Source organism: Eriocheir sinensis, chromosome 5 (assembly GCF_024679095.1).
Source record: "Eriocheir sinensis breed Jianghai 21 chromosome 5, ASM2467909v1, whole genome shotgun sequence".
In the NCBI taxonomy this organism is placed as follows: Eukaryota; Metazoa; Arthropoda; class Malacostraca; order Decapoda; family Varunidae; genus Eriocheir; species Eriocheir sinensis.
Genome location: NC_066513.1, coordinates 26,784,990 through 26,800,270, shown reverse-complemented (window position 1 = coordinate 26,800,270; position 15,281 = coordinate 26,784,990). Strand labels below are relative to the sequence as shown.

The window sequence follows — 15,281 nt, the reverse complement described above, 5'->3', positions numbered from 1 at the left end:
ACAGGAGGGAAAAGTGTGGCCATTGGTGACAAATTGGAAGACGAAGGTCTGGAGGGGGTGACCATATTTAATGAGCCCCAGATAAAAGTCAAACAAAAGTTGACAGATGGCTGGTACATTGATTTCTGTTTAGATATAAAAAACAAATTGAAATTATAGGACCTTATCAAAAAGAAGCAACAATTACATATAGTCTAGTATCCATAACCAGCATAAATATTACACAAAATGTAATATATATTTTGCCTTTTGTTTACCTGTGCCACTAGAATACTATGGAAATTACCTTTATTCTGGATCAGATTCTGATGATGGAGTTTACCATCTTAAATGTGCCTTCACAGTTTTTGAATCAAGAATGGTTTGTCTCATTGCTGCACCAGTGAGTCCCTCAGTAGTTGGGTGCTGTGTCATGTGAACAACACCATGCATTGGACTGTGCTTTGTTTGCAGTACAAGTTACAAAACTGCTTTTTCAAGTCATTCCATAACAAGCACTACACATTTTGCATGTCATATTTATATTAGTTGTGTTGTGGCACAAATGTGATAAGTGTGGCCTTTTTGCCTTAAAATAAGGTAAAGTTTTATAATTATAAAAAATTACATTTTATTGAACTTTCTCATTACAGTATTAGTTGCAGCGTACCTGTTTTCATGATAGATGTTGCCATATGTTAGAGCATAGCATCAGTGTGTTGTGTGCAATAATTTTTTCACTCATTTCTGGCATCAAGTAGTACTAACACTTGTCACCCACTAGTGGCTCAAGCTGCTACATTTGATATTATCATACAGTTCTCAAAGCCATAGGAATTATTGCATTCTTGCATGTAACTAGTTGACTGACATTCACAAACTATTCACTCACTCCTGTGACTGGCCACACTGCTTGGCTGATCTCCAGACTAAATGTGGAGAGTTCTGGGTGTAGTTTCAACTCAGTAAGTAGAGTTCTCAAGTGGCCCCATACAGGACTGTAACACACCGAAGGCTTTCATTATTTCTGTTAAAATTGGCATTTTTCATGAGCACAACTTTCTCTGGAGGAATACAGTTAGCTCTTTTTTTCTGTGCAGCCATCTTAAAAGTTAAAGGAAATCTCAGTTCCCTTACTGAATAAGAGAGTGATGTGCATTTTGTTTCTGCTGGTATGAGGGAAAAAATCTTTGTTTTCAAGAATAAATAATAATGGTGCAAAATGACATGCGTGTAAACATGTCCATCCCTACTCATGTCCACTACAACCCAAGATATTATTAAGCCAAGATTGTATAAAATTACTACTGCATAGCTACTCATTATGTGTTCAGTGTACAAAGAACATTTTTTTCTTGTGACAATACATTATATTCAAGTCATTTGTTGTAAAATAGTCATTTAATGGTTGTTCTACAATCCTGGAATACAACAATAAGCCAGCAGGTACACCAGCAATGTGCACACTTTGCACTGGCCTCCTGGTGCATGGTTCAGGGAGGTAGCATGACCAGTAGCAACTACTGTGATACACATTTTGTACTTAAGTAGCAGACTACACTTGACAACACATTTTTGGCCTGTAATGTTTTTCATAGTTGGTCACCATTGCTTACATGAGCTGGAATTTGAGGGTCAAAAAAGTTATACTATTTTAAGCATTATTATTATGATAATGAATTGCTTATGAATAATATAATAATGTTTCACTTGAATCCATCAAAGTTAATGCAATTATTCTTGCACTCATATTTGTAAAGCAGATCTAACAGGTGACTGGGATGTGTTGAGGAACAGGGTTGTCTCAGAAAACAATGTTTATGATCTCATGATTTTCAGATTCTCAAATGTATGCTCCTCAAGTCTGAACTGACCCATTGTTTCAGGTTTACATTTAATGGAAACTTTTTTTCTGATTCTGTTCAATATATGGAGGCCCCCAGGGTTGGTGCATAACACCTTTCATGTACTTAATCACTGTTTCAAAGATCTTGAAGAGATACATTTCCAGGTTCAAAATATTGACACCTGCCTCCAGCAATATATAATAATAATCATATTTTGATAATAATATTTATATACACAAACACCCAGTACAGAACAGTTTATTAGCTGAAATTTATAAAACTTTGAATGTCAAGGAAAGTGTCACAATAATGAACTTTAAAACTGAAAATTCACACAGTAAGCTTAAACTGAAAAAGAGATGATTTTTGTTAATATTACTCAGCTGGTATTGTTTGGAACAAAAATAAATAAATTCTTGGTAGCCTCATACCATGGAATTTGAAAGTAAACCTAATAAATGCCAGCATGTGGAAACAGACTGTGCTAGCTATCGCTTTGGAGCAGGGAGGCTTTACCCTTCATTTACCTATTTTTTACAGTTTGGCAGTGCTGAGTTCACTAGGAAAAGTAGCTCTTTGACAGTTCTCCGAGTGGCCACCTGTGGCTCTTTGTGTATAGCCAGTGCTGTCTATTAAGGCTTGCTCATTAATCTAATAGAAACTAACATTGTGCAATAATGCATTTAGTGCCAGTTCTCTCTTTACCTTGTAAGTGAATAAAACTAACATTTGGCAGAAGTATGCTGGCATGCATGTAGTGCCACCTTACTAAGCCACAACTGACTATAACCCACTACTGTCCATTCACTAAAGCTGGACCCTCAGCTCCTAGCCAAGTAAGCAAGGATGCTGCTGATTGGCTGTTGATGGGCGGAGTATCTGATGTCTCTGTTACCCCTCTGTTACCCAGCATGCCAGCGTAGTTTCAGAACTATTTGTATTTCTTTACTTAGCTCATCTGTTACAGAAGATAGGTAACTTTGTTGACATCATTAATAAGTGATTGTACATTTATAACGATTTTCAAAATATGGTAAAAAATTTGTAATTACATGAGTTGAAGTAAAAGTAACACTCAATGTTTATATCACTTTTTTCTTATTATATTTTCTGAACCAAGCAATCGTGTTTGGTGAGGAGACATCAGACGGCTGCAACATCCTTACTTACTCGGCCACTGCTGGGAGGGATCCAGCTTGAGTGAATGAACTCTTGGCTCGGAAGTGACGGTTTGAAATGTGTGTGTGATGTTTACAGATGATGGTTGGGATTATCCTTCGTAATAATTTCTCATAATACCAACCTAAAGTGTTAAGAAAAAGTTTTTTTTATATTCAAAACTTTTGTAATTACTCTTTAGTACTTTCTTTTTGGCAACTGACATGTCTCATCAGAGTTTAAAGCAAACTTTTCGAGTTAATTCATTTTGTAGCAGTGAATTGTTGACCACTACTAATAAAATTTCTCTTAAGTTCATTACTCACCTAAGAATAATTACCCAGTTAAAGGTGAACTTCTTTCTAGGGTTCAAAGTTTGCTGGAGGTTGAAGAATTCAACAACTAACCATAATACTACATGCAATTTTTGCAATTTTTTTTTAATAAACAGTTAATTCACTGATTTCTTATAACTGCCTTTTATTCCTCCCTATTCTAACTCTGCTGGAAAGAGGATGAGAGTAGTCTTCTTACCCTAATGCACACAAATTGTCTTACCCTAATCTTCACTGGGGTATAGCATGCACTCAGGGATCATTGAGCTAGGTGAAAAGAGGTCCCATGTTCATTGGAATATTCAAGGCTCATTGGGGTAAAGTCACCATGTTCACCGGGGTCAAAACATTTAGCACACTGGGGCATCATTGCAGTAACATTTGGGCCATTGTGTGTATTGGGGTAAAGTCACCTCATGCTCATTGGGGTCAGAAGACCTTTATAATAGATTGGGGCAGCTTTGGGTTAAATTGGGGTAAAGTCACCTCATATTCGTTGGGGAAAAACATTTATAACAGATTGGAGTAGCTTTGGGTTAAATTGGGGTAAAGACACCCCATGCTCATTGGGGCAAAAGACATTTAGAATAGATTGGGGTAGCTTTTGGTTAAATTGGGGTACAGTCACCTCATGCTTATTGGGGTCAGAAGACATTTGGAATAGATAGGGGCAGCTTAGAGTTATACTGGCCCAGCCAGCAAAAAATGTGGGCCCCATGTGGGCAACATATGGGAAAATAATGGCAATAATATGGGTTCCCAATTGGGCAATCTTAGTGGGCCTGGGATAGGCAAATATGGACCCCACGTTTGCCCACACAGACCTCACATGGGGGATGCACCAGGGTATTTGTGTGGGGCCCAAGTGGGCAGTGTGGGCCCCATGTGGTAACCATATGGGCAACATTCCTATAGATGCACAGGATGATAGTTCCTGCTGCCCACAGATCTCTTGTTGGAGCTCAAATGACATCCCTGTGTACACAAGTTTGCCTTTTGTTGAAACCAAAAAATTACTTTCAACAAAAGCCAAATTTATGCATACACAGGGATGTCATTTGAGCTGTATACACAGGGACATCATTTGAGCTCTAACAAGGGATCTGTGGGCAGCAGGAACTATCATCTTTTCATCCTGTTGGCAAGTACAGTATCCATGCTAATCAACCAGAGGCAAATTTATCATCAGGCAGATGTGCCAACACCACAAAATTCACTCCATGAGAGCACAGTAAGAAAACCAGGTCTTGGCAATGACCTTCCTCGGGGGCTCTGGGCTGTCTGGCCAGGCAGCCCAAGAACCACCAACAACAAACCGAGGCAAAAAAACTGAACACTTCAGATTCCTGGTTTATTGCTTTTTGAAAACTACAAACACACCCTTCAGTTTATTGCTTTTTGAAAACTACAAACACACCCTTCAGTTTGCTTTTTGAAAACTACAAACCAAATTATTTTTCATCCTTCTGGAAACAATGCACTGGTTTCATAGGCCATGAATAGCCAGACAACCAACCAATTCTGAACACGGGTTTGTTGCAAAATAAATGAAAATACTCAATGCAATAAAATAAACACCTGAATAACAGCAGATTTGTACCTGTCAACTACTTCTGTGCAGATACATAAATTGCTTCTAAGAGAAGCAAAGCCCAGCCGTCTCAGGGTCATGCCAATGTGGTTAATACAAAAACACAACAGGGGTAGGTGTGTGAAAGTGCTATATAAAACAGCCCATACTGCAAAACTGAAACTTCAAATAATGTCCTCAAGATACACTTCGATTATTGTAATTTGGATTACCAGTAGTCATTATATACACTACCCTCTATTCAATGGACCCATGAACCAACAAACAAAATTCCAACAGACAAAAATTTGGAACAAATCAGTCCAAACATCCTTCCTCCAATCCATTTCCCTCAGTCTACCCAAGGCAGCCTCAATGCAGCCCATCCTTCTTGTCCCACCATCTTCCATTCAGACTTCCCTCCCCCCCATCCCCCCTCCTACCCACCTACCAGGGCGAGGATGGCGTCGGCGTGCAGCTCTTATCCTGCCGGCACTGAAGGAGGCGGTGAGCATCAGGCCCGCCGGTGAGTGCTGTGCCTCCACCCGTCCAGCTCCACCGCGGCGCCCTCACCCAGAAACTCAACCACTTCTTCCACTGTTGGCGGGGTGTAGGAGAGAGGTAGAAAGATTATAGTCGACTGTAAAGTAAATTTTTTCCAAGACAGCGCTAAATCCCTTCTGACGGCCACTGTTTAGATGGTAATGGGGTGGTAGTCTGGCTATTTCTCAGCGGTCGTCCATGATGTCGAGACAAGCCTCAGGACAAGTGAACACACAGGTTTTAGTGCGGTAATGATGGAAGGTGGGTGGATTCCCGTGTGAACCACTCTTGAGACAACGTTTAGTTAAGGGGGGAAGTGATAACGTGCGTGTGCGTGTGTTCAGTAATGCCCAAATGGCAGGTTGAGAGGCTTGAAATTATAGCACAGGCTTGAAATTATAGCGCTTACAATAACTTAAAAACTTTTCTTATGTATAAATATTGTTACAGCCCCTGGGCGGTTAGCGCAATAACAAAAACTTTTCTTATGTATAAATATTGTTACAGCCCCTGGGCGGTTAGCAGAGTGAATTTTAAATGACTACACATAACCTAACTATCAGGGAGATCAGGAAACATTTGGATGCTTATCTGTGTTGAAGTGCTGTTGAAGAGGCGTGGTTGAAGAGGCCGTGGTTGGGTAGTTTACGAGCAGAGGCGTGGTTGAAGAGGCCGTGGTTGGGTAGTTTACGAGCAGAGGCGTGGTTGAAGAGGCCGTGGTTGGGTAGTTTACGAGCGGAGGCGTGGTTGAAGAGGCCGTGGTTGGGTAGCTTACGAGCGGAGGCGTGGAGGTGGTTATGACGGCAAGGCTGGTTGAAGGCGTTGTTGGAGAGACTGCTTCTGCCGTGCTTTTGTTTCGCCTCGCCTTACTGAGCTTTGCTGTGCCTTACCTCGCCTCTGCCGTGCTTGCGGTGGTGTTCACAGGGCTGTGATGGACGGTCACGCCCACCTCTTAACGTGCGTCCTTCACCGCTCGTAGGCCTCGCTCTCTGCCTCTCACTGTCTGCCTGTATCTCAGGGTTTCTGTCTCCTCCCTGGCTGACCTCTTGCTATAGTGATGCTCGTCTCCTCACTGGCCCGTGCTTCTCCCTGCCCTCGCCTTCTCGCCTTTGCTCCTCGCTAAGCTCCTCCCCCTTCTTCACGTGACTCCCTCTCTGCATTACAACTAGGTAATCTATCGCTAGCTAACTAATAATCATTCTAGGGTTCGAGACTGGAGATGAGGATTTCAGACACGTCTTTCATCCATTCACACCCTCATTCACGCCAATAATCTCTGCTTATCACACACACTCGTTCACCCGTCCACACATCCGCTCACTTGCTCGTTTGTTGTAATATATAGTCATTCACTCACTTGCATTCCATACTCACTTACTCATTACACATTTGGACCGTTACAATATGAGGAAATGATGGTGATGAAGATGATAAAAGAAAACAATGGTGATGATGGTGATGATATGAGGAAATGATGGTGATGAAGATAAAAGAAAACAATGGTGATGATGGTGATGATATGAGGAAATGATGGTGATGAAGATAAAAGAAAACAATGGTGATGATGGTGATGATAATAAAAGCAAACAATGGTGATGATTGTGATGATATGAGAAGAGTGCACATTTGGACCGTTACACGATGAATAGAGAAAATACAGCAAAGTGATTAATACTGAATAAGCTAAAACAAACAACAAATTAACTGACTGAATGACCAACTTACTAACCACTTAGCTTGAAATATGCAAAGCAATTAAGAATAAATATTACAAGAAATGATGGATTAATTAATGCATTTAGTATTGCTACCTCTACCACGTTAATTACTACTACTACTACTACTACTACTACTACTACTACTAATAATAATAATAATAATAATAATAATAATAATAATAATAATAATAATAATAATAATAATAATAATAATAATAATAATAATAATAATAATAATAATAATAATAATAATAATAATAATAATAATAATAATAATAATAATAATAATAATAATAATAATAATAATAATAATAATGATTGATTGATTGATTGATAGTTTATTGTTGCAAGTAAAACAACAAAGGAGAAGGGAGGAGCATGCCATCCCAACCCCCAGGCAGTACAGAGTGTGATTATACAACTAAGGATACATGTGTAAATAGCACCAGGAAACTAAAAAGATACAATGGTAGGGGACAAGTGCTAAAAAAAAAAATAAATAAAGGCCTTGATTTAGTCAAGGGAGCAGACATAAGGGACTCTACATATGGAAGGAGAAGGCGAAGGTTTTTTGGTGGCACTGCAGGAGGGAGACGCCCCACTCCCCGCACCACCATGCCGCCCCAGACCCACCCCATCACCAGGTAGGGGAGAGCCGGTATGATTCGGACAGTGGGATGGTCCGGCCATCGCACTTATGGTAAAGTGTGTGGGACTGAGTGCCGCGAGATTTTGTGTGAATGTGAAATGCCAGAATTTTCCTCTTTACAACACTCACACACGGCCACTGCGTGTAACGAAACACACGAGAAATTAATCCAGACAAGGAAAGGTTTGCCGGCGCCGGGGATCGAACCCGCGACCAGCGTAACGGGAGAGCCACTCCTTTACCAGTCGGCCAAAGAGGTACCCCCCTGGCTAAGTGGGTTATGGGAGGCTCGCCCATCAGGCTAGTCGTGTCACTACAAATGTGCAAAACTTTGTTGCCTTGGCCCACAAAGGGATAACCACGCCCTTAGAGCTGTTATTTTCGATGCAAGTCCTATTTTATGTTTTTTGCATCTCGTATGTAATATATTCAGGGTGTATCGTAAGCTCTCGCTTCAAAAACGTGCCAATTAGCGAGATGTAAATTATTTCGGTGACTCAGCGATGCACGGCGAAGGTGTTGCCGTATAACACGATCACCACCGAGCCTCTCGTACTGGAAAAGGAGTGTGACCACACATTTGCTTTTTATAGAGTCGTGATGATTCGGACGGTTGATTTTTTCATGATTTTTATAAAATTTATATCAATTTAAACATTATAGGTGTTGCAACGGTTATAAAAAGGTTAATTTGGTTGATTTATATTCAGATATGCTTGTGAGAAGAGAAGGAAGCCATAATACCAAAAGTTTTGAGATATTTCTTGTAGTTCTCCTTTTATTTTTTCCCCTCTAAATATTGAGAGGATACTTTGTCCTTATATAAATGTTTTGTAGAAGATATAATCTTGTTTATTAGCCAATCAAACTTAAGTTATATTAATATTATGGCGAGTATTATGAGTGTCCGTACCATCCCACCTCCCTGGCCGAACCATCAGCACGGGCGGGGATGGTTCGGACGATTTAGAAACTTGTCTTTCACCACCCACGTCTGAAAACTGGAAATAGCAATGAGTGTCATATTAGCAGCCGAAAGAGCCAAAGGATGGAAGAACATTTTGAGATCAATAAAATTACACTACTACTTAAACTTCTTTTTCTAAAAATATTTTTCTAAAAAGTGTCTGAATCATACCGGCTCTCCCCTCCTCCCGCCCACTCCAGTCCGGCCTGAACCGAAACACCTCTGCAATGAGATGGGAGAGATAACACTGTAATGGCATCCCCCGGCAATAGTTGATACATTGTGATCTTATTTGTGATGTGTCGTGTCCTCCCAGCGATCCTTTGTGGTTTACCTTTCTTGCCCCAACATTCCTGATTGTGATTGGTTACTTTTAACTCGTTCTTATGTTCGTTCTTATGTTTCTTAGTCGGCACATTGTACCTCCCCGCAGCTCATTTTTTTTATCCTCAATTAGAGAATCTGGAGTTCAGGTGGTCTTTAGGACAGCATGTGGGTAGTCAGCTTGATTGATTGATTGATAGTATATTGTTGCAAATAAACAACAAAGGAGAAGGGAGGAGCATGCCATCCCAACCCCCAGGCAGTACAGCTTGTTTGTATACATTTTAAGAGTTAAATTCCTTCATTTTCCTTTGATTTATCCCATTTTTTATTATCGTTTTGTATCCATTCTCAGTTTTTATTAGTTTCACGGGGGTAGTGATATTGGTTTGTTATGGTTGTGTGGTGAATAATTGATTGATTGATTGATAGTTTATTGTTGCAAGTAAACAACAAAGGAGAAGGGAGGAAGTAGTTTGTTTATGTTTGGTGGTTCGCTCCCGCTGATGTGTTTCGTTCCCTCTGGATCGCTCGTTTCGGATTCGCTTCGCACGTCTCGGTTTATTTCCCTCAGAAGGTGACGTTAGGTAGCTGATTCAAAGGTTTAAGCTTTCACTATCTTCCTTTCCTCTTGACACCTTCAACCTCTTTTCCTTCCGTGTGTCTTTGTAAAAATTGCTGTGTTGGTGTGTGTGTTAGTGGCCCATCTATTACTGTATGGGTGTGGGTGTTAGTGGCCCATCTATTACCGTGAGGGTGTGTGTGTTAGTGGCCCATCTATACTGTGTGAGTGTGGTGGGCCCTGGTGTTTTTTTTTTTTTGGTGGGGCATGGTGTTTATTTCGTGGGACCTGGTGGGGTTTTTTTGTGGGCCCTGGTGTTTTTTTTTTTTGATGGGGCCTGGTGTTTTTCTGGTGGGACCTGGTGGGTTTTTAGGTGGGCCCTGGTGGGTTTTTATTGTGGGGCCTGGTGTTCTTTTTTTGTGGGGCTTTTTTTTTTTGGTGTGGCCTGGTGTTTTTTTGTGGGGCCTGGTTTTTTTTTGTGGGGCCTGGTTTTTTTTTGTGGGGCATGGTGTTTTTTTTGTGTGGGACCGGGTGTGTTTTTATGGTGGGACCGGGTGTGTTTTTATGGTGGGACCTGGTGTTTTTATGGTGGAACCTGGTGTGTTTTTATGGTGGAACCAGGTGTGTTTTTTTCGTGTGGGACCTGGTGTTTTTTTCGTGTGGGACCTGGTGTTTTTTTTTGTGGGACCTGGTGTTTTTTATGGTGGGACCTGGTGTTTTTTTTTTGGTGGGGCCTGGTGTTTTTTTTTGGTGGGGCCTGGTGTTTTTTTTTTGGTGGGGCCGGGTGTTTTTTTTTTTTTTTTTTTTTTTTTTTTTTTTTTTGGTGGGGCCTGGTTTTTTTTTGGTGGGGCCTGGTGTTTTTTTTTGGTGGGGCCTGGTGTTTTTTTTTTTTGGTGGGGCCTGGTGTTTTTTTTTGGTGGGGCCTGGTGTTTTTTTTGGTGGGACCTGGTGTTTTTTTTTTGGTGGGGCCTGGTGTTTTTTTTTTTTTTTTTTGGTGGGGCCTGGTGTTTTTTGTGGGACCTGTTTTTTTTTTTTGGCGGGGCCTGGCGGGGCCTGGTGTTTTTTTTTGGGGGCGGGGCCTGGTGTGGTTAATGTTTATAATGACGCCATCTTAGTTGGCACATTCTACCTCCCCGCAGCTCATTTTTTTTATCCTTATTTAGAGAGAATCTGGAGTCTGGGTTGATAGATGTTTTTTAGGACATGTGGGTGGTCTTAGGCCACGCGCCGATGACTAATAAAATGGTAGCTTGTTTGTATACATTTTAAGAGTTCAGTTCTTCATTTTCCTCTTATTTATCACATTATTTATTATCATTTTGTATCCATTCCCAGTTTTTAGTAGTAGTGATGTGTGTTAACCGTGTGGTGAATAATTGATTGATTGTTTATTGTTGCAAGATTCGCCGCCTGCCTTTCCTGCAGACACCACCTCGAACCTCTTCCCTTGAGTGTGTCTGGGTCCCTCTGTTGTCACTTCGACAGCATACATCTAGAAGTTGGAACATCCTCAGGGGTAACGGGTATGTTTGGAAAGCCGCTCCACCACGCCACCACTCAGCCACCACCTCACAAAGACACGGTATTTTTAAGTCGTTTCCTTTACTGTTTAGATTTAGTGGTTTTTATATTTATTTTGCCGTTTTCCTTCAGGCCCCTCGACGGCATACATCTAGAAATTGTAACACGGGTTTTGCTCCTTCTCCAACCATCCCTGATACCCTACGCCCTTGTCCACCCAGCAGTGCACGGCTACCAGGTATTAATCGGGGGTTGTGTCCCGTCTCCTGGGATCTGTTCCCTTCTCCTATAATTCCTTCCCCCTCCTATCTCTCTCCGGCATATGACCACAGTTGTTGTGCCAACTAAACGAAACTTTCCAACTTTTTCCAACCATCCTCAGGGCTAACAGGTATGTTTGGCAGTGTATTTTATAGCGGCGGACGGGATACGAACCTGTGTGCTTCTGAAAGCTGCTCCAGCACGCCACCACTCAGCCACCGCCTCCCTCTTGCTTAGGGAATAAATCACAATACAAGGTATTTTTAAGTAATTTCCTTTACTGTTCAGCGCAAGTTCGTGACGGTTACTTTTATTCCTTGCCAGGTCTGATATTTTCCAGTGTTTCCCTTTTTTTCATATTTTCCTCTTTACGCTCCTCACCTCGACCTTCGTTTAGGGAGTGACCTCGCTTAGCCTTCCTCTCACCTACCCTGACCTGCCCTAATCTTACCTGATCCACTTATCTGTTTATTGAATGGCTGTGACTTTGAATCGCCTGTTTATTGAATGGCTGACTTTTTTAATCACATGTTTACCTGTCTTTACCGGTCTTAATTATTTGAACACCTTGGACTTGATTAATTTCTCGTGTTGTTTCGATACACGCAGAGGTCGTGAAGGAAAATAGAGGAAAAAGAGTAAAATATGCTCTCTGGGCATGACACGTATACCACAAAGTCATATACGGACTCTGTGACATGGTGGTGGTACGTGATAGTGATGGTGGTGGTGGTGGTGGTGGTATGTGATAGTGGTGGTGTGTAACGGTGTAAGGCTTGGTTGCGTGGAGCTCAGACAGGGTCTTGGTGGGCGAACAAGGGCGTGAAGGAAACACTCGCTGCCTTAGGTGAAATGTATTCTTAACTTTAAAAATACAGCGAGCGTTGGAGAGAGAGCCGAGACAATAGGTCTGTGTCAGTCGAGCTCTCAGGAAGGAGTGAGAATTAGAGACTGGAAAATAATGAAGTTAAAATTGGTCACGTACGTCAAGGTGACCGCTGAGGTGACTAAGTGTTTGTTACACATACCGAGAACGAACAGATGATAAACACTGACGTATGACATTCCTATACAGGTGGCGTGATCTATCTGCCGTGGGTATTTTCCACTGTTACATGCATTCCTAATCCATGGTAATATATAATAACACTGATATAATTACAACTACTATAACAGGTGGTGGTGGTACGTGATAGTGGTGGTGGTGGTGGTGGTGGGGGTACATGATAGTGGTGGTGGTGGTGGTGGTGGTACGTGATAGTGGTGGTGGTGGTGGTGGGGGGGGTACATGATAGTGGTGGTGGTGGTGGTGGTGGTACGTGATAGTGGTGGTGGTGGTGGTGGTGGTGGTGGTACGTGATAGTGGTGGTGGTGGTGGGGGGGGTACATGATAGTGGTGGTGGTGGTGGGGGTACATGATAGTGGTGGTGGTGGTGGTGGTACGTGATAGTGGTGGTGGTGGTGGTGGTGGTGGTGCCCTTGCCTTGCCTTGCCTTTCCCTTGCACTCAAAAAATTTCTTGGTATGTTGCTGGGGAAAAAAGATCTGAATATGTAGTGAAAGTTGAGGTTAAAAGTGTAATAGTGGAAAATAGCAAAAGCGCATAGGCAGGCAAATCAGGGAAAGAAAAGGACAAAACCTAAGTTCAGGATGAATGCTTAAGCCTTGCCTTGCCCAGCCCTTGCCTTGCCCTGTCCTGCCTTGGCTGCCAGCCTTGTGCGTCTCGCCTTCTTGGCTGGCTGGCCTTGTGCGTTCCCTGACCTTGCCTTCTTGGCTGGCCAGCCCTGTGCGTCTCGTCTTCTTGGCTGGCCATACATAGCCCTGTGCGTTGGTCTCCCTTGCCTTATCCTTCCCTTGCCCTGACCTTCCCTTGTCCTGCCCTTCCCTTCCCTTGCCCAGCCCTTCCCTTGCCCTGCCCTTCCCTTGCCCTGTCCTGCCTTGGCTGCCAGCCCTGTGCGTCTCGTCTTCTTGGCTGGCTGGCCTTGTGCGTTCCCTGACCTTGCCTTCTTGGCTGGCCAGCCCTGTGCGTCTCGTCTTCTTGGCTGGCCATATATAGCCCTGTGCGTTGGTCTCCCTTGCCTTGTCCTTCCCTTGCCCTGACCTTCCCTTGTCCTTCCCTTGCCTTGCCTTGCCCTTTATTCACTTGCAATACTGAGCACTTCATCCTGAACTTAGGTTTTCTGTCCATTTCTTTCACTGATTTGCCTGCCTATATATATGCGCTTTTGCTATTTTCCACTATTACATTTTTCACTCAACTTTCACTGCTCAGATCTCTTTTTGCAGAAACATGCCAAAATTTTTGTGTGAGGTATTAATTTCACGTTTCCTCTTTACATCCATATGGTCCTAACACGGTACTTATTCCTCCGTCTTCCTCCTCCACTCTCCTATGCCACTCCTCTTCCTCAATGATCACCACAGATGCTAATAGCCTTTGCCTCTCCTCTTCATACCTTTCACAGGCCACTATCAGGTGCTCTTTTGTTTCTTTTTCCCCTTTACAAAAGCTACAGAATGAAGTGGAAAGGTTCTGACGTGTATGTATATATCTAAGTGTGTTGTAAGGAATATTTTTAAAACTTAAGTACCGGGTTATATTTATATAACGTTATATAACGAAAAAAGGTTGCTTAAATTGCTTTCTGTTTCCTTAGGGATGATTCTTGACGATGTATGTCTGTATTGCTTTCTTTCGTACGCTTCTTGCTTGTAGGAAGGGCTATACGCACTGAAATTTATACACGAGCAATTATACTTATATTTGTAAGTATATGTACGATGCGACATTTTAAGCGTACGTTACTGGGTTATATTTGTAAGTATATGTATGAAGCGATATATTTACGTATGTTTAGGAGGTATAGTTTAAGCAAAAGGTACTGGATTTTATATTTCTAAGTGTGTGTACTAAACAATATATTTACATGTCTACCAGTAGGATATATTTTAAGTACGTGCTATGGGAAAATACATATGGGGAGCTTATTAATCTGGCATTATGGTAGTATCGTACCAGCTTTGGTGCTGCTGCGATTGGCTATCAACATCATCTATGGCTTTTGAATGCCAAACCTAACTTCCTCTTCGACTATTCACATTAACCTTTTTGCTGCTGCTGCTGCTGCTATTAACAACTATATATGGTTTCTGCATGACAATATTTGCTGCTACGGCTATTTACAATTTCTACGGATTTTGGGTATTGAAACAAACCCATACACTGTTGATCGAAACAACCCCGTAAGCTTTTAAGTTACAACACCGCACACTTTTTCGTTACAACCACGTATGCTTTCAAAACAATTCTGTACCCTTTTGTTACAGCCCCATGTGCTTTTATAACAACGTGCACTCTTTCGTAACAATTAATTTCCTGACCAAATAAGAGGATTAGGCCTACGGGGGACACCTCTTGAAAAAAAAAACGCACCAAGACTTTTACCTCAAATCAAGGTGGTGTGGAAATAAAGTCAACACACGAACACACGCACAGTACCATACACCCCGTTATACAGTGTCTCCGCCATACGAAGACACATATACGGTTGAGAGGGCTGATCCTCGATGATGTATGGTTGAATGTCTGCAGTAAGGGATGATTTCTAAACGCAAGTAAATATACGTAACGAAAAATGGTTGATTAAAATGCCTTCTGTTTCCTTAGGGATGATTCTTGATGACATATGATAGTATGTCTGCATGAAGGGTTATACGTGATGATTTCTACACACAAACTAATATATATTACAGGAAAATGAATAAGGTTAGTATATAAGGTCGAAAGGGCTGGTTCTCTACGATGCATGTCTGTATTGCATCCTTTTAATTAAGTCCATCCAATTTTC

The 15,281-nt window shown here is 41.8% G+C and overlaps 1 long non-coding RNA gene across 1 annotated transcript; it reads left to right on the top strand.

The window, feature by feature from the left end:
* Positions 1–10,921: 10,921 nt before the first annotated feature.
* Positions 10,922–12,034, top strand: LOC126982654 (uncharacterized). The gene is made up of 3 exons (XR_007735284.1): positions 10,922–11,175; positions 11,306–11,411; positions 11,556–12,034. It is a non-coding gene; the product is annotated as an uncharacterized LOC126982654 (long non-coding RNA).
* The last annotated feature ends 3,247 nt before the right edge of the window (positions 12,035–15,281 follow it).